This window comes from Pan troglodytes, chromosome 6 (assembly GCF_028858775.2).
Source record: "Pan troglodytes isolate AG18354 chromosome 6, NHGRI_mPanTro3-v2.0_pri, whole genome shotgun sequence".
NCBI lineage: Eukaryota > Metazoa > Chordata > Mammalia > Primates > Hominidae > Pan > Pan troglodytes.
In genome coordinates this window covers 89,697,462-89,722,159 of record NC_072404.2, presented here as the reverse complement: position 1 = coordinate 89,722,159, position 24,698 = coordinate 89,697,462, and the positions used below count along the sequence as shown (strand labels likewise).

Sequence of the window (24,698 nt, the reverse complement as noted above, 5' to 3'; positions counted from 1 at the left end):
CATGTATTTTATAGGAAAGTTAAAAAACAACTTTCACATCGTCAAAATAATTGCCAATCTGCCAGGCTCGTGCCTGCCAACTCTGGTTCTTATTGGATTTTTAAATGTGAATCATGTATCCATAACTGTGAGTCCACATTAATGTTCTGCCAGAGCCTGGCATCAGCCTCTGCATAGACAATCACAAGCCAATAGAGAGGGAATGGAAACAGCACTCTATTGATCTTGGCTTATTTATTTATAAACTAGGAAAGCAGTTGAACAGCTATGTGAGAAGCCTACTTTCTCTTCATGTAACACGTTGGCCTAAGAGATCTATAGAGCTTTTTAAAAACAAAGAAGGCAGCAAGATTTAAAATAATAAAACCAGTAAGTGTTACTTTTGTGATTTCCCTTGCTGATTTTCTTACAGTCCTCCCTAAAATTTTAATTATATATTTTATAACATTTAGTTATAATTTTATTTATACTTGGTCCTTCTCTGAGTATTGTGTAAAGAGATTAGGTATTGTCTGAAACCAAAATTTATCAGAGAAGTGGCATCTTCAGAACCTAGCATGTTGGCGGTGGCAGTGTGACTGTGACAGACCCTCAAGGGAAGGTGAAACTCAAGGAAAAGTGTCATATTTGGATGCTTTTCAGGAGATTCTCAATGTAGTGCTAAAACCTTGAAAATTCTGTGTTTGCTTTCTCTTAAAAAGAAAAAAGTATTTATTTAGGCAATAGGTATTTTTAAAAGTGAGAGAAACTATCAGAGAGCTGTAGCAGAAAAGCAAGTTAAAAATAAAGGAAACAGAAAAGGAACTGATACAGCTGATTTGATACTAGAAAAATCACCCAGGAGGCGGCGTGGAGAATGGATTGGAGAAGGGCGAACATTCAGTCAGAGACTTTGTGAGTAAGTTACATTTGCATGAAGTCAATGATAGCGGGGGTGGAAAGGATGGATTGGATTAGAGGGACTTTAAGGAGGTATCAATCATTGCTACCTGGGACAGGAGGAGGAGGAACAGGAGGAGGAAATTTTGGTGAGATGACCAGTTCGTGTTAAAGAAAGTTTGAATTGCCTACGGCAAATCCTTGTGAAAATATTTACTTAATGGGCAATTGTAGATGTGCTCAGATATCTCTGTCTCATATATACATAAGACAGATTGTGGTGTCATTAACATAGGTAAATGGAGTGATCAACATATTTCCCAAGAAAAAGATAAACTATAAATGGTCTGCTAGAATTGACAAGATTAATTGTTGATGACAATAACTGGAGACCTTGGTAAATGATACAGCAATTTCATGCTTAGAGGAAAAATTCAATTTCAGAGTTGAAGAGTAAATTATAAGTGAGGAATTGGAGACAACAAATTGAAGCCATGTTTTTAGAAAATTTGGTGGAAAAGGGAGACTGACAGAAAAGTAGGATCAACAGGGGGTTGATTCAGAAACCTTACATATATTTATAGACTGAAGGGAAAAATCATAGAGAAGGTATGTTTGAAGAGAGAAGAGAAAAAGAATAAAATATCAGGTGATATTTGAGATAAAAAGAAACGGCATTCAAGCTCACGAGCATACATGAAGCTTGGACAGGAGGGTAGATGCCTCCCTTAGTGTGGGAGAGCTAAAAGACAAAAATGGGAAGGGATGCCAGGAAGAGTTTTCAGAGATGAGAAAAGGGGCAGAAAGTCAATGCTATTACACAAAGGTCAAGATTCTTTAAAATAAATTTTTAACTTGTATTATTGAAATGATACATATTTATAGTAAAAATATTTTAATACAGAACATTTTAAAAGAAAAATACAACATTCTTGATACAAATAGAATTGCCCCTTCCCCTTGCCTCCTCTTGCAAGTGGGCCCACATTGGAATGTTTTATAATCTTTCATGCACTGGGAAGGTCACAAATATCACTAATATGCTTTAGGTTTCAGCTCAGTCATTTCTATCTTCCTTTTATCCTGAACTGTTTACGCTAACTCCCCAATGTTTGTCAAATAGTCATCATCCACATCACTGAATTTTTCATATTTTCCAAACATTTCCCCTAAGTATTTTCTTTCACAGACTTGAGTTACATTGAAAGCAAGAGCCACATTCCACTCATCTTCAGAATTCCACAACACAAATTCAGAGCTTTAGACATTGTAGACCAGCACTATAAAACAGAATCTTCTGTGATGATCGAAATGCTTCTCTATGCTATCTAGTACAGCAGCTACTAGCTACTGTGGTTATCACCCATTTGAAAGGTGAAACTCAAGAACTGAACTCTTAATTAAAATTAAAATGTGGACTGGACCTACTGAATCGAACAGCACATTTGTACACAATTAGTATAGTGGTTCAAAGAATTACTTTTTGGTTGGCTTTTTGGATGGTTGTATTTTTATTCCTTTTTAAAATATATATTTGTTTTTCAAGGCTTACTGTAAATTAGAGGGAGCAAATTGGAGGAGAAATGACAAAAGAAACAGAAAAAATGTTTAATCAGACAAAGGAACTAAAAAACCTCAGTCTTAATTAGAAGATGGTCAAACAAATCTCTTAACTGATGTTCACAATGATGGTTTCAAGTCATCTAAGGAATGGGTGAGTACCAGGGAACTTGTGTAATTTCAATCAAATTTAATTTTTACAATAATCCCAAGAAATATATCATTATCCCTACATCACAGACTAAAACAAAATAAACAAAAACAAATAAAACCTTTGAGACTCAGAACTATTTTAGCAACTTTCCCAAAAGCTGCTAAAAGGTAAAACTAGAATCCTGATCCATCAATGCCAAGCCCTATTTTTGCTCTCAGCATGATGCTCGAATTATATTCATCACACCATACTCTAAAAACACACACACATTCATACACAATATTTTAGAAAAAACTTCTATAAAATATTTAAAATATAAGCAAATCCTTATAGTGAGTAAAGGGATAAATTCTTAACTCATTAGAAAATATTTATCTTCCAAATGACTTATGGCCTAATGATTCTGGACAGACAAGATACCTTTTTTATTTTCATAAGTCAACACAGCTATACTAATTTTAAAACCCTAAAAATTTTCTTATATGGCATGCATTACATTGTTTAAATATATTATTTCCCCAAATAAATTTGCTACATTTTCTTTTCTAGGAGAAAATACAACTGGTGAATTGCAAAGATATTAAGAAATTTTTTCATGACCTCCAAAGAATAAAATTATAAAACTTATTCTTACCTTTTTGTTTCCTGTAAACGTGTGGTATATTCCCCTTGTCCCTCACGACAAACTTCTCTATGATTTCCTCAATGGTTAAGGCCCCAAATGATACATTAAAAAATATACATTTGTTTTATATTTTCAAAGTATTCTTAATCTTTAATTAGGAACTACACTGAAACTCTGTTGTCAATGCCCCTACGAAGACTGAAAGAGATGTGATGGTTTTAAGACTGGTGCCTATGGTCAAAAGAATATACTGACTGCTTCCAAATGTCTATAAATAAATTATGGTTTCTTAAAGGCCCATGAAATGAAACTTTATTTCTTGTCATTAGTTATCTAATTTTTTAAAGGTTATCTTTGTTAGGAATGGAATCAATTTAATGATTTAAATATTTTTCAAACATTTTATAACATATTTTTATACTAGAATTCTTATTTGCTTTCAATTGCCTTTCTCATTCTTTTTACTTTCATTCCATGTTTTCCTTCTGAATTATAATTGTGTATTCTATTCTGGATGAAATACTCATATTTCTCTAAAATGTGGCTAGTAAACAAAACCATGTAAGAGTGTACATAAGAGGGAACCTCAGATCTCTTTCATCTGTGATTTTTAAAGTTATCCTTGGCTTTACTAAACCATGGGTTGCTATGGCTGTTGTCATCGCAGTTAAATATAGACTCTAATTTAGATAATCATAGGATAAAACCCAAAGTGACGTACTGTTTCAAATAAAACACTGATACCCCTTCATATACACAATGATGGGAGAGACATACTGTATTTAACATTCAACCAGTTGTCTGGGTATTGAACTCTGTTATTTCAGTAGTCAGTATAAACACAACCAGAGAGAAGCAAATCAGAAGGAAAACAACAAAGAGAAGCAAATCAGAAGGAAAACAACAAAAATTTCTGCATTTTGTGTTTCCTCAAGCAAAAAGGCCTTATTAGGAAAAAACAAAACACTTTTACTAAATGCACCATATTACTAAATCCAACATATTCAGGAATGTGTATTGTGGCATTTATCTGAGAGAATCACGTGGTTGGATTTAACATCTTTTATCCCAGCCCAACAGGTTTGATTCAATTCACACTTATTGAATGCTGTTTTTAGATAAAAGATGTGTGTAAATGATTCATTTTAATAAGGTGTTCTATATACTACTATAGGCCTCATTCTTTCTTCAGTGATAAAGAATAAAAAAAAATAGTGAGAGAGTCCAAAACACCATGATCTTAAAGCAATCTTTTTCAGATGGAAAAACCTCTAGGTGACTGCCCACACCACCTGGTAACTCCATATTGACAGACAACACCATAATTAGGAGTAAACAAGTCATATAAAACTACGGTTTACATAGGCTTTATCATTGCAATTATATTAGGCAGCATTTTTATAGTAGGTGTTAACTAAAGGATTGGAAAAGTAAGGTGTTGGGTATAATTCCAAATAACTGACCAAAGGCAAAATCTAACCTTTATCTTTTCACAAAACAGCTTTCTGGCCCACTAGGTATTCAGCCTCTAGGTAATCTTATACTGAGTCATTACCACCTCCCATTCACCACGTGCTCTTAATTAAGCCTGGGGAATACACGAGTGTGAATTCAAAGCAACTCAACTGATGGTATTCGGTACCCAACTATAGACTGTAGGTGCACTAAAATATAAACGCATAGTGGATGGTGTAGGTCCCCTAACCAGAACCCCCTTACCTGCTTGTGCATTTCTCTCCCAGCTCCTTTGAGATTTGACTGTTAGTGTCCAGCAGCTAGCTCCGACTTCCTTGAAAAAACTGCCCTTTAATGAATATTGACTGGCCCAGGGGTACCAAAGGCTGCCTCCTTGCTTTTGGATGGACTAACCCGGTGACGGACTAACCCCGTGGTGCAATTTGTGCTCCTGAGTGTCTCCATGCAATCAGAGTTAAGAGCGTCTCCAGCTGAGACCACACTCTCAATCAGCACTTTTTCTTTCTCCTTTCCTGTTTTTCTCACCTCTGTGGATCTGAAATCACGTTCCAAATAAATCACGTTTACTAAATCCTGTTTTCCGTGTATTTGAGTCAGTTTCCTTATCTTTAAAGTGGAAATAATATCTCATACTCCAATGTATAGTGGCAGTGTTTTATTTAGAAAATGGAAGAGTTGAAAAAATGTTATTTCTCTTGTCCACTCTTTAACTCTGAGCTTTCCAACAGAAAAAAGAAAAACATTTCTAAACAAATCAACCAATGAGTCAGAATTCTTTTTCCTTTCCTTTTCTTCTTTTCTTTTTCATTTCCAGATTGAAATCAACGAAGACTTTTTTGTTTGTTTGTTTGTTTGTTTGTTTTACTGTGAATGAATCTTTGTTTTTTTTTTTTTTTTTTTTTTTTTTTTTGAAACGGAGTCTCGCTCTGCCATCCAGGCTGGTGTGCAGTGGCGCGATCTCGGCTCACTGCAAGCTCCGCCTCCCAGGTTCACGCCATTCTCCTGCCTCAGACTCCCGAGTAGCTGGGACAACAGGTGCCCGCCACCATGCCCGGCTAATTTTTTGTATTTTTAGTAGAGACGGGGTTTCACCGTGTTAGCCAGGATGGTCTCCATCTCCTGACCTCGTGATCCACTCCCCTCGGCCTCCCAAAGTGCTGGGATTACAGGCGTGAACCACCGCGCCCGGCCGTGAATGAATCCTGATAATGTAATTACCAGTGTTTTAAATAGTTTTACTCAAAATATTTTTCTTTTAATTGGAGCATTCCATGGCTGTCATTTGTGTCTAGACTGAACAATCCCTAGACAGGTACCATGTCTGTTGGAATCACCTTTGCATCCTTAGTGTCCTTTTCAGTATCTGGGATAGAGTCAGCATAATATGAATATGTGTTGACTCAATGGTAGTTCCACTTAAGGCATCAGAACCATTTGGGAGTGGCCGGGTGCAGTGGCTCACACCTGTAATCCCAGCACATTGGGAGGCTGAGGCAGGAGGATCACCTGAGGTCAGGAGTTTAATACCAACCTGGCCAACATGGTGAAAACTTGTCTGTACTAAAATACAAAAATTACCCAGGCATGGTGGCTGGCACCTGTAATCCCAGCTACCAGGGAGACTGAAGTAGGAGAATCGCTTGAATCTGGGAAGCAGAGGATGCAGTGAGCCGAGATCACACCATTGCACTCCAGTCTGGGGTAACACAGTGAGACTCCGTCTCCAAAAAAAAAAAAAAAAAAAAAAAAAAGAACCATATGGGAGTGGCAGTGTGGGCTCCAAAATCCAACAGAAACATAAGTCTCTCCATCTTTTAGGAGTTATGTAAATTTGTTGCTTACTTTCTTCAAACTTCATTTTCCTAATCTTTAAAATTGATGTAATAGTATTCATCTCATAGACTATATGGGAATCTAATGGAATAATGTACTTAGCATAGTAAGTACTAGATAAATATCAGCTATTGCACTGAAATAGTGTTATTATAATCTGAAATTTAGACTCCCTATATAAATGGTTGATCATCTGAAGATAGTTCTCAGAGTTACATAGAAGAAAGTTTTATAAGACTTACCAAAGTACAATCCATAGCAAATTAATGGTAAATTAAAGGATAGCCTAAAACCAGGATTTATACCACATTGTCTGATTACCAAAGAGACATAATACGATTCAATAATAAGAAAAGAATCAACTTCTAAGCAGAGGAGTTTATTAAAGGACAGATTAAAATTTGACCAATACAGAAATAAATGTCAGTTTTAGCCATCGTTCTGTGTACAATTGTTTAACTGAAATAGTAACATTTTCTCGGTGGAAATTTACCTCATGCTTTTAATGACAATTTCTTTCTCTCTCTTCCTCTTTTTTTTTTTTTTTTTTTGAGACCGAGTTTTGCTCTTGTCGCCCAGGCCAGAGTGCAACAGCCCGATCTCAGTTCATTGCAACCTCTGCCTCCCGAGTTCAAGCGATTCTCCAGCCTCAGCCTCCTGAATAGCTGGGATTACAGGTGTGGGCCACCACGGCCGGCTAATTTTTGTATTTTTAGGAGAGAGGGGGTTTCACTACATTGGCCAGGCTGGTCTCAAACTCCTGACCTCAGGTGATCCACCTGCCTAAGCCTCCCAAAGTGCTGGTATTACAGGCATGAGCCACAGTGCCTGACCTTCTTTTATTTTTTTCCTTTGTTTGTTTGTTTGTTTTTAAGATGGGATCTCACTCCGTCACCCAGGCTGGAGTGCAGTGGTACAATCACGGCTTACTGCAGCCATGACTTCCTGGGTTCCAGTGATCCTCCCACTTTGGCCTCTTGAAGTGCCCAGATTATAGACATGATCCATTGTGCCTGGCTAACAATTTCTTAAATAAGTCTAAAGAGAACTTACACAAGATATTTGAATTTAGTACTTGGATATTAACCATATTTTAAGGTATAAGTGCATAACTGAAGTTAACTTTTGACAATGGCAAAAAAAAAAAAACAAATAAAACATAAAAACTATATTGAACTAATGAAATAGAGTAACCAGGAGAAAAGAAAAAACACCAACCAATCAACAAACAAACAAAAACATTACCTGGAAAGCTGCTGCGGATCATAGAAGCTATCACTGATATTGTGGAATAATCAGATATAATGTTAGGCATTCTTCATAAAATTTCTGGCTATTTTTATTTATTTATATTTTTAAAACTTATGGTTTTTTAAAAATAATTTCAACTTTAATTTTAAATTCAGGGTGTACATGTGCAGGTTTCTTACCTGAGTATATTGCGTGATGCTGAGTTTTGAGGTATGAGTGATACTACCATCACAGTACTGAGCATAGTACCTAATAGTTTTTAAGCCCTTGTCTCCCTCACTCTCTCCCTGCTCTAGTAATCTACGGTTTCTGTTGTTGCCGTCTTTATGTCCATGAGTACCCAATGTTTATCTCCCACTTATAAACGAGAACATGTAGTCCTTGGTTTCCTGTTCCTATGTTAATTTGTTTAGGATAATGGCCTCTAGCTGCATCCATGTTGCTACAGAGGATATGATTTCATTCTTTTTTATGGCTGCATAGTATTCCATAGTGTGTATATATCACATTTATCCAATCCACCATTGATGGGCACCAAGGTTGATTCCATGTCTTTGCTACTGTGAATAGTACTGCATTTAATGTGTGCATGCATATTTTTGGTAGAAAAATTTATTTTCTTTTGGATATATACCCAGTAATGGGATTGCTGGCTCAAATACTAGATCTGTTTTGAGTTATTTGAAAAATCTCCAAACTGCTTTCCACAGTGGCTAAACTAATTTACATTCCCTCCAACAGTGTATAAATGTTCTCTTTTCTTCACAATCTCACCAGTATCTATTTTTTTGACTTTTCAGTAATAGCCATTCTGACTGGTATGACATGGTATCTCATTGTGGCTTTGATTCACATTTCTCTGATAATGTTGAGCATTTTTTCAAATGTTTGTTGGCTGCTTGTATGTCTTTTGAGAAATGTCTGTTCATGTTTTTTGTCCATTTTTAAATGGGGTTATTTGTTTTTTGCTTGTGCAATTGTTTAAGTTCTTTACTGATTCTGGATATTAGACTTTTGTAAGATTTGTATTTGCTAATATTTTATTCCATTCTGTAAGTTGTCCATTTACTCTGTTGACAGTTTCTTTTGCTGTGCAGAAGCTCTTTAGTTTAATTAGGTCCCACTTGTCAATTTTTTTGTTGTTGATGTCATTGTTTTTGAGGACTTAGTCATAAATTCTTTCCCAAGGCCAATGTCCAGAATGGTGTTTCCTAGCTTTTCTTCTAGGATTCTTATAGTTTGAGATCTTACATTGAAATCTTCAATCCATCCAGTTAATTTTTATACCTAGTGAAAAATAGGGATCTAGTTTCATTCTTCTGCATATGGCTAGCCCGCTATCCCAGCACCATTTATTGATCAGGAAATATTTTCCCAATTGCTTGTTTTTGTCAACTTTCTTGAAGATCACATGGCTGCAGGTGTGCAGCATTACTTCTGAGTGCTCTATTCAGTTCCATTGGTCTCTGTGTCTGTTTTTGTACCAGTACCTTGCTGTTTTGGTTACTATAGCTTTATAGTATAGTTTGAAATCTGGTAATGTAATGCATCTGGCTTTGTTCTTTTTGTTTAGGAATGCTTTGGCTATTTGGGTTCTTTTTTGGTTCCATATGAATTTTAGAAGAGTTTTTTCTAGATCCATGAAAAATGAAATTGGTAGCTTGACAGGAATAGCATTGAATCTGTAGATTGCTTTGGGCAGTATATCTTGGCATTTTTTAATGGACATTACAAATATATCCCTTTGGGTCTCCTAGATCTGTCTTATATAGACTTATCTAACCCAAAAGCTATATTTATACTTCTCATCTGCTTAGTATAAAGATCTTCATTTAGACATGTATTAATGTCACAATGTATTAAAGTTGAAATTTTAAGAAATGAATAAATTTTCTGTATCTTATATCAAACCATTGTTGAATACTTTTTAATCATTATTCAATATTCTCCATAAAAGCATAATTTCCTCTCAGATACTATTATCCAGAAAATACTATATTCTCCTAATGAACTAATATGTTCCCTTTTATCAAAAAATATACTATATAACCCATCATACCCCAAAAGCAGTAAGGTAAAGGAAAAAAATATATTGACTTTATAGTGAGACTCATATTTCTATTCCTATAGCAATGTGACCTCCCTGAGTCTCCATTCCCTCAAAATCCAACTGGGTAAACTCCATTAGGTTTCAAGGTCTGTGAATAATCCTCTATGGCTCCTGGCTCCACCCTCTGGGCCTGAGGTTCTGAAAGGGACAAAGAGAGGATGGATACAAAATGAAAGAAGGCTGTTGAAGTCTCCAAATTTTACAGGTAGAAAATAGGCTGATACAACCACATGGTAATGTAAATTCCTTCAGCTACTGTGGAAAGCGATTTGGCGATTTCTCGCAGAACTGTAAACAGAGGTATCACTTGACCTAGCAATTCCATTACTGGGTGTATATCCAAAAGAAAATAAATTGTTCTACCAAAAACACTCATGCACCCAGATGTTCGTTACAGCATTGTTCACTCAAAGACATGGAATCAACCTAAGTGCCTATCAGCAATGGATTGGATAAAGAAAATGTGGTACATATACACCAGAGAAGAAAAAGGAAGAATGTCTCAAAGACTGGTGTCTTAGGTCCAGAATGCACACAACAGATACTTAACAAAAAAAATAAGAATGACAAGCACATGAAAGATGTTCCATATTATTTGTCACTAGGGAAATGCAAATTAAAACCACAGTGCTATATGTCTAGATAACCACCAAAAAGGCTATAAACAAAAAGTCATATAACAAGAGTTGATAAAAATACTAAGAAATTTGAACTCTCATACAATGTTTGTGTGAACGTAAAATGAAACTTTGAAAATAGTTTGTAAGTTTCTAATAAATTTAAACTTACATTTATCATACAACCACAGTTCCATTCCTAGATATTTACCCAAGAGATACGAAAACCTATGTTCTCCTAGAGAGATTTGTACTCAATAATATTCAAAGTAGTTGTATTCATAATAGCCAAAAACTGGACAATAACATAATGGCCAAAAAGATGTCTATCAACTGAAATGTAAAAACAAAGTTGGTATATCCATTAAAAATATTACTCAGCAACACAAAAGAATGAAATACTAATAAAACAACATGGGTGAATCTCTAAATTATTATATAAGAAGCCATACATAAAGAAATATGTGCTCTAGGAATCAATTTTATGAATTCTAGAAAAGGTAAACCTATTATAAGATACAGAAATCTGTGTTTGTCAGGGGAAAGGGTTTGAGGCCAGGAAATGAAAGGCAAAGGACTTTTTGGAGTGAGAGAGATGTTTCATAATTCAGGAGTGTCCAATCTTTTGGTTTCCCTGGGCCACATTGGAAGAAGAAAAATTGTCTTGGGCTACACATAAAATATATAACACTAATAACAGTTGATGAACTAAAAAAAAAATCACAAAAAAAATCTCATAATGTTATGAATTTGTGTAGGGCCTCATTCAAAGCCATCCTGGGCTGTGGGTTAGACAAGCTTGTTTTGTATCATGATTGTCATGGTGTTTATATGACTGTATGTTTGTCCTAACTCACAAAATTGTAATTCTTAAAACTGGTGAATATTGTTGCATATAAATCCTACTTCCATGATTAAAAAATCAAATTGACAGCAAAAAAATTAGTGCAATTATTGGGATAGTAACACTCTCACTAGATTGTATTCTGATTTTCTTTCTTAGAGGGAGGAAAGAAATGAGTTGTAGCTAGAACACTCAGAATTGCCCCCCAAAATCTAGATAGGCCCATAGTAGTATCTACCTCACTTGACTATTATTGGTTTAGTGTTTCCTCTATTGAAAGTGAGGTGGTGGAAAAGGTGAATGTACAATTGAGGAAGAGAGACCAATCAGAGTTATTGTGATAGTTAAATGAGAGATTATGAGGATCTTATTCAGGATAATAATAGTTTGAATGGGAATATGCATTTTGATTCAAAAAATATATTAATGATTTTCATGATTATGAGCTTGCTTTCCTATGCAGGCATTCACCCTTGGCATATATCCTGCAAAGTCATTCTTTTCTGAGTCATATGGCCCAAATGACATATTTTAAGACACTTATAATAGTTACATTAAATTTTAAAATGGGCTTTGAGTCAGAGTGACACAAAAAGCCAATATCACCAGCAGTCAGTGAAAATTAACATATTGCTGACACTTGGTCCTGTATTATTCTATTTCTGTTCCACTCACTTTGTAAAAAAAAAATTAAGAATAAGATTTTTTTTAGAGTAGTAGAACTCACATTTTTCAGGGCAAAATGACATATAATCAACTTTAACATTTCATTCTCTTCACCAGAGCAAGTAACAGTGATCCAAATTGGGAAATTGGAATGAAAGGAAACTTTAAGAAGGGTTTTAATAAAAGACTTCCAGGAAAAAATCCAAGCAGTTAAACAGAAGTATCCAAAAAATATGGTCTCTTTAACGCCATTACAGGGGTGGCTTTACAGATTTCCAATGCCCAAAAGTCTACCAAGATTTACTCTGTTCCAATTCAAATAACACTCATTCTTCATCAAAGAAAAGCAAAGAGAAACACAAAATGCTTAGTAAATTTGTGGGCAATCTGTTTGCTATTCTGAAAGAAAAGTAAATATTTGTAGCATTTATAAAGCATGCTATAGAATCCTGTAACTGAAAAAAAAAAAAAAAGACTCTGAATGGCATCTTTTTCTAACTGCATAAACAGCTGGCTCTTGGATGGATGTTTGGCTGAAACATTTTACCATCGTGGACACCATGCTTACTTTAAATGATTCCAGGAATTTGCAGAATGTGGAGATAACATCTGTTACCAAGGTATGTGGAACACATCTACTCCAATTGCTCTTCCAATAAGGGAATCATGCACGTTTTTTAGATCAGCAGAAAAACACAATTTTGAAAATCGGATGACATGATCTGGGACTACAGGTGTGCACCACCATACCCAGCTAATTTTTTAGTTTTTTTTCAAGACTGGGTCTCACTTTCTTGCCCAGGCCCACTGATTTCTTAATTTCAGTCATTTTGTATTTTTTTTAAATCTAGAATTTCCATTTGGTTCTTTTTTAATGGTATCAAATTCTTTGCCAGAAAGCTCATTGTTGACTTCAATTACTTGAACAAAAAATTATTTTATAAATTCATTTATTATATTTCTAATATTTGCACTAACTGAATCATTGACTATTCTGCGTCCACCCACTATTTTTTCAATTATCTTTTGATACAATTATTTTATCTTTTCTTTAGATATGTTATTTATTTTTGACTGAGAATAAGGAATTGTATTCCACACATGGAAACCATGTAAGAGCAGGGAAATAATAAATATTTTTAAACACATAAAAGGAAAAATATACAGCAAATTCGGATTTATCCTATTACACTTAGTCACTATTTTACAACATTTACACAGGTCAAGTTTTTAGATGGCTTCCGTGAGTTCACAGGCTCACTAGAAAGCCCACAAAGACTTCTGAAACTCAGGGCCAGCAGGAAGGTAAGGTGAGTAGAGACCAAGAAGAGACTCCCTCACAGGTGAAAAGTATTGGACAGTTGCAGTCCAGGATCAAAGAAGCTGCAAGTTTGTTGTTAGAGAGGGCAATCAAAAAGTTCAAGTCTAAAAGTAGACTACTCTTATCACTAGAAAAAATTGGGAAGCATTTGTAGGTAGAGGTTAAAGAGATTGAAAAATTGCTGATGACAAGGGCAACTAGAAAGTTCAAGTCTCAATAGCTTCACAAATTACCCCCATGGAGTTAGGTCCGGCAATCAAGGAACAGAATCAAGAATTCCAAGGTATTATCCCTTTCATATGTGTATTTCAATTCTGATCATTTATCATGCACTAATTGAGCCATCAGTATTTATCACCTTGACCATAGCAATCGCATTTTAATTTACTGGTCTCTGTGCATCCACTTTTGTCCTGCTGCAGCTTATTGTTCATAAAGCAGAAAGGCCTTTTAAAATGTAGGAATGATCATGTCATATCCTGGCTCAAAAACCATTCAATGACTTCCCATAACAATTATAATAAAATGTAAACTCTTCATCATAGCCTGCAAGGATCCTACAGAACCTGGCCCTTGCCTACCTCACCCATTCTGCCTGTCATCCAACATTCTCTAGCCACACTGGCCTCCTCAGTTCATGAGGGTTTATTATTTTATTTTTCTTAATAATACTTGCGTGTTAGACTGTTCTTGCAATGCTGTAAGGAATTACCTGAGACTGGGTAATTTATAAGAAAAGAGGTTTAATTGGCTCACTGTTCTGCAGACTGTACAGAAGTATAGTGGTATCCACTTCTGGGGAGGCCTGAGGAAGCTTCTAATCATGGCAGAAGTTGAAGCTGGTATGTAAAATGCAAAAGCAGGAGCAAGAGAGAGAGAGAGAGAAAGGTGAGGGGAGATGCCACACACCTATCTCTTGAGAACTCACTCACTATCCTGAAAACAGCACCAAGACATGAAGGATCCACCCCCATAATCTAAACACCTCCCACCAGGCCCCGCCTCCAGCATTAGGTATTACATTTCAACATCAATTTGGGTGGGGACAGATATCTAAACTAGGTCAACTTATGTCCACCAGAACTTGTATAATAGATTTATTTGTTTCTTTCTCTTCCACTAAGATCTGTAAGAGCAGGCAATTTGTTGAGTCTATTGCTCTCTCCAAGAAAATAAAAGATTGACTGGAAAAAAGGAAGTGCTCAGCACGTCTTCGTAAAATTAATTACTGAATTAGAAGATGAGAGGTACATGAATACAAGGAGGAAAAGCTGAAGGATGCTGGTCAGATACTAAACACCTTCATATCAGTTAAGTTCAGAGAACTGGAGGGAAATAGAAGTGAAAGAGAGTCCAGTAACTGTTACTGAGCTAGGGAATCAGGATTTCATTCCAATTCTAAGCTAGGGGATAGACCCAAGAATATAGATACACTTCCTTTATTGGCCTTAGTTCCTAAGGACTAGAGGAAGGCTTGGGTCTCCAGGTTGTCAGGGTGAGCTTGGGGTTAGGGTAGGGGGAAATATCAATAAATTTAGCTGTGAGGTCTACTGAAGACAGAAGCAGGTGAGAAAGAACTGTTAGCAGAAGCCTAATAGTTGTGAAAGAAGCCAATTCTTCCTGATTTTCCCAGCATTCTCCTCTCTCATAAGAATCCTAGAGGTTTATTCATGACAAAGAACTTTATTCATGACAAAGAGGCACTTCCAATAGTTTGTTCACGCCCAGAAAATAAAAATAGGCCCAAGGGAGAATAGACATATTATGTTCTGGAAATGGTTGTGCTACACAATAAATAGTTGAAACCACAGGCTGGGGCTCCATAGTGAATCCAATCAGTTGAACAGGAACGTGGTCTCTTTCTTCACAGTAACAGGAGAAATGGTTGAAAAAATGTATTACTACTCAAAACATACACATAATTAATATTTCAGCCTAGCTTTGCCTCCAGGTATTTTAGCTATTCTCAAGGAGCAAGAGTGGTTACTAGTTATAAAAGGGTTATGATTTCTGTGTTTAAAAAAGTAGTACCTGGTGTGTGACCATTGGAAATGATCTAGGCGTTAAGAGTCACTCATATGCAAAGCCAAATTTTTAAAAAAAGGTTAGAAACCTGCTTACAATCTTTTCTGACTTCAAACTGCATCATAAAACTAGTCAAGCTTAACTCACTGATGTGCATGCCCATTTATGAAGGCAGTGGGGCTTGGGATCATTTTTCTTTACCATATCAAAATCATGATTTATAATCTGACTCTTTGTTAAAAATGTTAACAGTAAAAATATACTTCACTCATTGCTTTATATATTATTTCTATAGAGCTTAAGATACGAGAAATACAGTGTCCCATGATAACAAGCAAGTTGTCCACCATAAATAATAAAAATTAAATCATAAATACAGGTGACTTTTAAGAAGAAGGGCTGAAAGGAGGGAGACAGGGAGGGAAGTAAGCAGGGGAAACAGGTATAAATATTATGGGCTAAATAAATACTATGGGTTCTGCTATTTTTCCTTTCTATGAACATTTTTCAGAAGTCTAACCTTATTCAAAATTTCTCATAGTTTAGAAGCACAGGTACAGAAGAAAGATATGAGGAAACGGCAGGAAAAGTAAAACTAGGAAACACTAGAGTATTTAATGAAGATTAGGGGAGAACATAGAGACGGTGTTTTACTTTCCTCCAATCTCCCCAGTATTACCTCATAATCCTTTTCAAAGACTAATGTTTGGTTTTGTTTCAGTTCTCTGTTTTTGTTGCTTTTCTATATTTTATTTATCTTTTCAGTTTTTATTACATAATTTATTATTGTTGTTGTTTATGTTATTTATTTCTTATTTTTATGTTCATTTTCCAGCTTCTTACGTAGAATTCTTGGTTTATTTGTTCTTTCCTTTACTTGTTTAGAAAAAAATATAAATTTATTTAAAAATGTATAAAACAGTACATTTCCCTCTAAGTAGTACTTTAGCTTTGTCTTTCAAATTTTGACAAGTAGTGCCTTAAGTATTACAAATAGTGTAAATTAAATTAAATGATTTAAATAAATTATATTTATTGATCTCCTTTATTATTTTAAGCACAGTGGTTATTTAAAATTATGCTATTTAGTTTCCAAATAGATTGAATGTTTGGCTACTTTTTTTTTTTTTTTTGAGATGGAGTCTCGCTGTGTCACCCAGGCTTGAGTGCAGTGGTGCCATCTCCACTCACTGCAACCTCCAACTCCCGGGTTCAAGCGATTCTCCTGTGTCAGCCTCCCGAGTAGCTGGGACTACAGGCACCCACCATGACACCCGGCTAATTTTTGTATTTTTAGTAGAGAGGGGGTTTCACTATGTTGGCCAAGCTGGTCTTGAACTCCTGACCTGGTGACCCGCCCATCACATTCAGACTCCCAAAGTGCTGGGATTACAGGCATGAGCCACCGTGCCCGCCCAACATCTAGGTTTTTAATTTATAATTTTACTACACTAAATTAAAGAACATAAAGTCAAAATTTCTATTCCATGGAATTAATTGAAATTTTCATTGTAATACTTTTTCTCTTCTCTTTCTAGGGTTTTTTTTTAAATGAGATGAAACTCAAATAGCATACTATTAAGCATTTTGAAATGTATAATTCAGTGGCATTTAGCCCATTCACAGTGTTGTGCAAGACCATGGCTCTCCAGTTTCAAAACCTTTCTTCATCCCAGAACAATACTCTGTATCCATTAAAAACTCCCCCTCAACTCTCCTCCCATCCCCTGGCAACTACTAATCTGCTTGCTGTCTCTATGAATTTATCTGTTCTGGGTATTTCATATAAAAGGAATGGCTTTCATGCATGGCTTCTTTTCCTTAGCATGTTTTTGTGGTTCATCCAAGTTTTAGCAGCCATCGGTACTTCATTACCTTTTATGAATGAATAATATTCTATAGCATGTATGGACCACAATTTATCCATTCATCTCTCAGTGGACATCTCAATCATTTTTCTACCTTTTGGCTATTATGAATAATGTATGAAAGTTTCTGTGTGGACATATCATTTTATTCCTCCTAGGCATACACTTAAAATGAAATTGCAGGGTCATATGGTAATTATATATGTTAACTTTTTGAGGCACCACCAAATCGTTTTCCCCAGTGGCTGCATCATTTTACATCCCCACCCATGTACAAGAGTTCTACATTCTCCACAACACTTGCCATTTTTGGCTGTTTAATTATAGCCATCACAGTGGGTATGAAGTGATATCTCACTGTAGTATTGATTTGCATATCCTTAATTACCATTTATGTTGAACATCATTTCCTGTGCTCATTGCCCATTTGTACATTTTCTTTGAAAAAAATGTATATTTATGTCCTTTATCCATTTTTTTATTGGATTGTTCATCTTTTTCTTCTTGACTTGTTTTCATTAGGTTGGTACAAAAGTAGCTGCAGTTTTGCCATTACTTTTAGTGGCAAAAACTGGAATAACTTTTGCACCAACCTAATATATATTCTCCATACTAAATTCTTATCAGATATATGATTTACAAGTATTTTCTCTGATTCTGTGAGTTGTCTTTTCACTTTCTTGATGAGGTCCTTTGGTGCACAAACATTTTTAATTTTTATGAGGTCAAATTCATCTATTTATTCTTTATTGCTTGTGATTTTGGTGTCAAACCTAAAAACCCATTGCCAAATCCGAGGTCATCAAGATTTACCCTTGTGTGTTCTTCTAATGATTTTATAGTTTTAACTCTTATATTTAGGTTGATCCATTTTGAGTTAATTTTTATATATGGAGTAAAGGAAGAGTTCAAATGTATTATTTTGCATGTGGTTATCCAGTTGTTCCAGCACCATTTGTTAAAGAGACTATTTTTTTCTCATTGAAGAGCTTGGCACCATTGTCAAAAGTTACTTGGCCATAGATGTTTGGGTTTATTTCAGGACTCTTAATTCTGTTCTGTTCATCTATACATCTATCTTTTTGCCAGTACCACACCGTTATGGTTACTGTAGCTTTGCGGTTAGTTTTGACATTAGAAAGTATGAGTCCTCCAAAGTTCTTTTCCTTTCTCAATAGTTTTTGGCTATTTAGAGGCCCTTGTAATTCCATATGAATTTTAAGGTTAGCTTTTCCATTTTTGGAAAAAAGGAGGCCACTGGAATTTTAATAGGTATTGTATTATGTCTGTAGATGACTTTGAAAAGAATTGCATCTCAACATTATTAAGACTTTCAATCCATGAACATGGGGCATCTTTCCCTGACATTATTTCCTAATGAACTATTTTAGTAAATATTCAGTGTATGCTTAAAGTATATTCTGTTTTAGTATGGAATATATAATATACATAATAACTCAAACCTTTAATTGAACAGATTTTTAGTATCTCCCCTTTATTTTTTGTCTATTTTATTCTATCTCTTCCTGAGAAGCATATGTTGATATCTTCAACCTTAATTGTTGGTTTATCTCTTGACATTCTCGTCAGTTGCTTTATATAATTTGAGGCCATATTGTTGAGTGAACATATGTTCACATTGATTATATATCTTTGTTCATTATTTTTTATCTTTAGTATTATATATAAAACACCCCTTTTTAGTAATGTAGAATAGTACATAAATGAAATCACAGTCTTTAAAGCCAGACACCCAGAGTCCAAATTGCCATTCTTTCACTTTCTTTTGAAATTAGCCTCATTTTTATGAGTAACTTGTTTTTTCTGCCTACAGTTAATCCACCTTAACTTTTCATGTATCAAGTTGTTTTTCATATATCAAGTGTGATCTTGGCAGCTTATTTAACTTCTGAATTTCTTCCTTTCTTTAAAAAAAGAGATAAGTTCTTACTCTGTCGCCAAGCTCACTGTAACCTCAAACCCCTGGGCTCAAGTGATCCTCCCACATCAACCTCCCAAGTACCTAAGACTACAGGCATGCACCACTACATCTGGCTAATTAAAAAAAAAATTGTAGAATCAGGGTCTCACTATGTTGTCAAGCTAGTCTTAAATGCCTGGCCTCAAACCATTCTCCTGCCTCGACCCTCCAAAGCACTGAGATTACAGGTGTGAGCCACCACACCAGGCCTGAAATATCAATACCGCCATCTCAAAATTATTGCAAGAATTAAATAAGGCATCATAGATACAAGGTTTATCATGGTAGTTATGGAGTACTATTATCTCTACTAACCTAATCTCTTCACCTGAAATACTCTTACTTACTCATTGTGTGACTATAACTCATGTTCTCAACTCATTTTCAGGATAGCTCCTCTCCTCCAGAATAACTGAGGAGCCTGAATAATTGACTCTATCATTTGAAACCTATATCCTGAACATGTTTCAGTAATAATTCTGTGACCATAATTCTGTGTCTCGTTCTCCTTTCAAGACTGAATGATAGGTAAGGAAAAGTCCGTATCTTCTATATATGTATGGCATTTAGCCTCATTTTTATGAGTAACTTGTTTTTTCTGCTTACAGTTAACCTACCTTTACTTTTCATATATCAGGTTTTTTTCATATATCAAGTGTGATCTTGGCAGCTTCTTTGTCTTCTGAATTTCTTGCCTTTTTTTTCAAGATATATACATTTATATGTATCAAATATATATATATTCAATATATATTGAGATATATATAGAAAGATTAATATGATATCTAGCAATTTTTATGGGCATGCGTTTCTGTAGAATTAATAAATAAATGATATGATTGGTCTACAATAGCACCGTCCATAAAATTTCTGCAATAATGAATGTATTTTATGTCTGTGCTGCCCAATATTATAGTAAATAGCCACATTTGGCTATTAACCACTTGAAATGTGGTTAGTGTGAATGAAGAACTGAATGTTAATATTTTTCATTTTTGATTAATTTTAATTTTAATCACCGCATCTGGCCTAAGGTTACTATTTCATATAATACATATCTTCCATATTTATGTTGTAAGTCATGTAGTTCAGTAAACTCTCCATTAGCTTCACATCTCATTCAGAGTAAAAGCCAGAGTCCTCATAGTGACATAAAAGGACCTACACATTAGGGTTCTGTCATCTACAATTCCTCTCTGACCTCTCCCCTGCCGCTCCACCACAGCCACAATGGCTTCCTTGCTGTCACACTCTCACCTCCAGATCTCTCCTCAGTTCTTCCCTTGCTCAAAAATTCTTCCTCTAGGTATCTCTAGGGTTCCCTCCCTCAATTTCTTCAGGTCTTTACTTAAGTGATAGCTTCTGAATAAAGTCTTGAGATCATGTCATCAAAAAATTTTACCTCCTTCCTCATATACTACCCCTCTTCCCTTTTCATTTTTCTCCATAGAAACTGTCTGGTAAACTCTACTTATTTACCTTGCTTATTGTCTATGACCACCTACTAGAATTCTGCTCAGAAGAGTGGGGACTATTTTTTTCTGTTTATTCATTATTATATCCTCAGCTGCTAGAATAATGCTTTACATAGCAAGTGTTCGGCTAATATTTGTTGAATGAATGAATGAATAGGCATACTGACAAATTTATGAACAATTTAAAAAATCAGACAAAGAGTTGTACCTTAACACTGCTTGCTCCTTGAGTCTATTCCAAATTTTATGTCCAAATTCAATGAGTTGAGCTTATACGAATTTCAGAATTCCAACATCACAAGAAACCCTGCAAAAAGGCATGAACAAATTAAAACCATAGGGAGGCTAATTTATATCACCCTAAGCTATCATATTTCAATACCTTGCTCCTTCAGAAATTTTTCTATAGCCATCTGGAAATGTAGAAGAAGAATTGAAATAAATTTTGGTTTTGTAGATACTTCTTACAAGCAAATAATGATTTCAGATTTATGTTCTCTTCAATTTTACAGTTACTACTTATGCGTCTTTAAATGTGTTATGATTGTGCTATTGCAGATACATTCTGAGTTTCATGGCGCACGAACAAATTAAAACCATAGGGAGGCTAATTTATATCACCCTAACCTATCATATTTCAATACCTTGCTCCTTCAGAAATTTTTCTATAGCCATCTGGAAATGTAGAAGAAGAATTGAAATAAATTTTGGTTTTGTAGATACTTCTTACAAGCAAATAATGATTTCAGATTTATGTTCTCTTCAATTTTACAGTTACTACTTATGCGTCTTTAAATGTGTTATGATTGTGCTATTGCAGATACATTCTGAGTTTCATGGCGCACGGTGTTCAGTTTTTGGGTTTTATTTGTTTGTTTTGCTTTCGTTTATTTCTGTGTTCCATTTTTAGGATATAAAGTTTTATACTACAGCTGGGATAGTACTTTCCACTTCATCTCATTCTTCCTTCTAAAACCAACTCCAAATGTAAGCTCATCAAACATGCAAAAGATATTAAGAACAGTAGATATATCCGCTTCCCCTACTATTATTCTTATCCAAGTGTTTAGGAAAAGCTCAAATACCCAGCTGGTTCAAAAGCTGTGTTATTCACTGTTTTGGCTGATTCAGGCCTGAGCAAATTTGGCTTCTGTTATTGTCCTGGAATGCCAACATCCAGGTTCATTAAAACAGTACACCTGGGTTAGAGAGTGTATAGACCCCTTAAAGTATATGCATGGAAGAAGAGAAAAAACAAAACAGACATCTCAAACATTATCCAAATTTTAGACATTCAACCAAAATAAGTACATAATATAAATATAAAAAGAAATCTCTGAGAGTAATTGTGTATCCTATCCATTACCTATAGTCTAGGAATACGTTTTGCAAAGTAATTATTTTCTGTCTCAAAATGGACCTATGGAAAAGTTAAGAAGTGGCTGAATCCCAAGGATGTGTGTGATGGTTAATACTGTGTGTCAACCTGATTGGATTGAAGGATACAAAGTATTGATCCTGGGTGTGTCTGTGAGGGTGTTGCCAAAGGAGATGAACATTTGAGTCAGTGAACGGGGAGAGGCAGACCCACCCTCAATCTGGGTGGGCACCACCTAATCAGCTGCTAGCATGGCTAGAATAAAGCAGGCAGGAGAAGATGGAAGAGCAGACTTGCTGAGTCTTCCAGATTTCATCTTTCTCCCAGCTGGATGCTTTCTGCCCTCAAATATCAGACTTCAAGCTCTTCAGCTTTTGGATTCTTGAACTTACACCAGTGATTTGCCAGGGGCTCTCAGGCCTTCAGCCAAAGACTGAAGGCTAGACTGTCGGCTTCCTTACTTTTGAGGTTTTGGGACCTGGACTGGCTTCCTTGCTCCTCAGCTTGCAGACGGCCTACTGTGGGACTTCACCTTGTGATCATGTGAGTCAATGCTTCTTAATAAAAACCTTTTCATACATACATCTATCCCCTTCATATATACATCTACTAGTCCTGTCCCTCTAGAGAACTCTGACATATACAGATTTTGGTACCAAGAGTGGTTCTAGAGGAACAGAATGTGAAGAATAGTTTTCTTTAGTTGGTTTTGGGGTTTCTGGAGTTGGCTGCTTAATATGATTAATCCTCAAAATGCTAAGGACTCTATTCCTAATAGTACGGAGAATGCTGATAGTCCTTGGTGTGAACTGTTTAGAGAGTTATGCAGAAAAAATGCATTTGATACTCCTGATTCACCGCTCATGAGAGGCAAGGAGTTTAGTAACTCTGTACATAATACCTTTGACCATACGTGGAGAACCAAGGAATATAATGAAGTTGATTGGTTGCTCCTAAGTTCGCTGGACAAAATGTTTTTTTTTTTTTTTTTTTTTTGAGACGGAGTCTCGCTCTGTCGCCCAGGCTGGAGTACAGTGGCGCGATCTCGGCTCACTGCAAGCTCCGCCTCCCGGGTTCACGCCATTCTCCTGCCTCAGCCTCCCGAGTAGCTGGGACTACAGGCGCCCGCTACCACGCCCGGCTAATTTTTTGTATTTTTAGTAGAGACGGGGTTTCACCGTGTTAGCCAGGATGGTCTCGATCTCCTGACCTCGTGATCCGCCCGCCTCGGCCTCCCAAAGTGCTGGGATTACAGGCGTGAGCCACCGCGCCCGGCCTCGCTGGACAAAATGACAAAAGAAAAGGATGATCTTAGGGATTCTAACTCCTGGCTCCAGAAGCACATACTTAGCCTCAAGTCTTCTAAGATTGTCCTGAGTCTTGTCTCCTGTAGACAAAGGACTGAAATTGCAGAAACTCAGGCACAAGCTCTTATCATGTGAGTGGCTGACCTGCAACGAAAGGTACATGCTCTGTCTCACCAGGTGTCTACTGTTAAAGTGAGGGCATTCATTGGAAAAGAATGAGACCCTGCAACTTGCAATGGAGATGTATGGGAGGACCCTGGTGAAGCTGGGGTCACTAAGCTTGTAAACTCTGAGGAGCCTTTTTGGTCAAAAACTGTGAAGATATTTGTATCTCATGTGAATGCTCACCAAAGGGTGACCTCAGCAGAGGAGGATTTTCAGAATCAAGTGGATAGGATGACTCGTTCTTTGGACACCATTCATCCCCCACCACCCCTGTCATCGCCCAATGGACCCATGAACAAACTGGCCATAGTGGAAGGGATGGAGGTTACTCATGGGCTCAGCAACATGGACTTCCACTCACCAAGGATGACCTGGCAAGAGCCACTGCTGAGTGCCCAATTTGCCAGCAGCAGAGACCAACATGGAGCCCTTGATATGGCATCATTCCTCGGGGTGATCTGCCAGCTACTTGGTGGCAGGTTGATTATATTGGACCTCTTCTATCATGGAAAAGGGCAGCGGTTTGTCCTCACCAGAATAGACACTTACTCCAGATATGGGTTTTCCTGTCCTGCATGCAATGCTTCTGCCAAAGCTACCATCCTTGGACTCATGGAATGTCTTATTCACCATCATGGTATTCTACATTCACTTTATGGCTAAAGAAGTGTGGCAGTGGGGTGATGCTCAGGGAATTCACTGGTATTACCATGTTCCCCATCATCCTGAAGCAACTGAACTGATAGAACAGTGGAATGGCCTTTTGAAGTCACAACAGCAATGCCAACTAGGTGACAATACCTTCCAAGGCTGGGGCAAAGTTCTCCAGAAGGCTGTGTATGCCCCAAATCACTGCTCAATATATGGTATTGTTTCTCCCATAGCTAGAATTTAGGGGTCCAGGAATCAAGGGGTAGAAGTAGAAATGGCATCACTCACCATCACCCCTAGTGACCCACCAGCAAAATTTTTGCTTCCTGTTCCCGCAACATTAGACATCTGCTGGCCTAGAGGTCTTAGTTCCAGAAGGAGGAATGCTGCCACCAGGAGACACAACAATAATTCCATTAAACTGGAAGTTGAGATTGCCACCTGGACACCTTGGGCTCCTCCTACCTCTAAGTCAACAGGCTAAGAAGGGAGTTACAGTGTTGGCTGGGTTG

At 36.4% G+C, this 24,698-nt stretch overlaps 1 long non-coding RNA gene across 2 annotated transcripts; it reads left to right on the top strand.

Moving 5' to 3' along the window:
* Positions 1-205: 205 nt before the first annotated feature.
* Positions 206-3,512, top strand: LOC104007309 (uncharacterized). 2 transcript variants are annotated; one of them, XR_001719724.1, is made up of 4 exons: positions 206-369; positions 829-898; positions 2,426-2,593; positions 3,143-3,512. It is a non-coding gene; the product is annotated as an uncharacterized LOC104007309 (long non-coding RNA). The 2 variants fall into 2 exon arrangements; XR_008549027.1 differs by lacking the exon at positions 829-898.
* Positions 3,513-24,698: the final 21,186 nt, after the last annotated feature.